This window comes from Acomys russatus, unplaced genomic scaffold, assembly GCF_903995435.1.
Source record: "Acomys russatus unplaced genomic scaffold, mAcoRus1.1, whole genome shotgun sequence".
In the NCBI taxonomy this organism is placed as follows: Eukaryota; Metazoa; Chordata; class Mammalia; order Rodentia; family Muridae; genus Acomys; species Acomys russatus.
Genome location: NW_026131921.1, coordinates 31,747 through 33,189, shown reverse-complemented (window position 1 = coordinate 33,189; position 1,443 = coordinate 31,747).

Below are 1,443 nucleotides of genomic sequence, written 5' to 3'. Positions count from 1 at the left end.
GAGACCAAGGTAGGCACTCACATTCAGACCCAAGAATGCTGTCATCCTCTTGCCTTTGATGATAAACAGACAAAGTGAGGGACACTCATTCTGGCCCATAGATACCCTTGTCTTCTAGGGAGAAGGAATAGACATACATAGGCAGGAATGCACTCTTAGCCATAAATATGACATTTCCTCCAATAAGCAGGTGAGGGAGATACAGGCAGTCACACACCCTGAAGTCCACAGATGTCCTCATATGCCAGAAGCAGGTGAGGGGGACTGGTGGGCAAACACACTCAGATGCAAAGATGTCTTTGTCCTGTCAAGATAGGTGATAGAGTGACATACAGGCACTCAAACACAGGCACACAGATGCTATTTCCTTCACTAAAGTCAGGCGAGAGATAACAAGATGAGCACTTCTTCCCTTGTTCACAAATGACCCTCTCCGATAAATGTAGGTGAAGGACTGACAAAGTCTAGAAACACACTGACACAAATAGATGCCATTGTCTCCTAGAGTGAGAGGAACGAGACACAGTTAGGAACACACATTCAGTCCCACAGATGACATTTTAAGTAAGTGACAGGTTGATAGATATAGGCAGAAAACAACTCTAATGCCAAGAGATTTCCTTTTCCCATAGAGGCATGGAAAAGAGTTACACAGGCAGGTACACACACCCAGGCACATGCATGCACTTATCACCCAAAGGCCGGTGCAAGAAACATAGGAAGGCACACACAATCTGCCCAATTGATTCTCCTTTACCCTAGAGGGAGCTGTGAGAGAGATACAAGCACATAAACACATTCAGGGTCATAGATAGCCTTGTCCACTAGAGGAAATTGAGAGAGTTACTCAGGCAGGCTCACACTAAGCAACAGAGTTGAACTTTTATGCCTATAGGCAAGGGAGAGAGAAAAGAAAACAATACAAGAGGTCCACAGTTGCACATGTAGGTAAGAAGTGGTTTAAGAAATAAAGGTTGGCATAAAAACTCAGAAACATTGATGACCTTTTCCCTAGTGACAGGTGAGAGTCACAGGAAAGCACTAAACCTAGGCACAAATATACCCTTGTCTGTTATAGAAGCTGAGGGAGACACATGAAGGCACAGATACTGGACAATAAAATCCCATGTCCCATAAGATCATGGGAGATTGAAACAGGGTGGAAAACACAGTCAGCGCCTCAATGTCTTCATCCTCTAGAGGTAGGTGAGAGAGTGACACAGGGAGGAAAACATACTCAAAAATATATAATCCCATGTTCCAAAAAGGCAAGTGAGAAAGATTCAGGGAGACACTCACACTATGTCCAGAGATACAATTGTCCCGTAGAATCAGGGAAAAGAAGAAAACTTGCAATCACACATAGAGAGTCCAATAAGACATTGTAGCCTAGGTGCTGATAAAAGAGAGACACACACTCAGGCTCAGAGATAACCTTTTCCC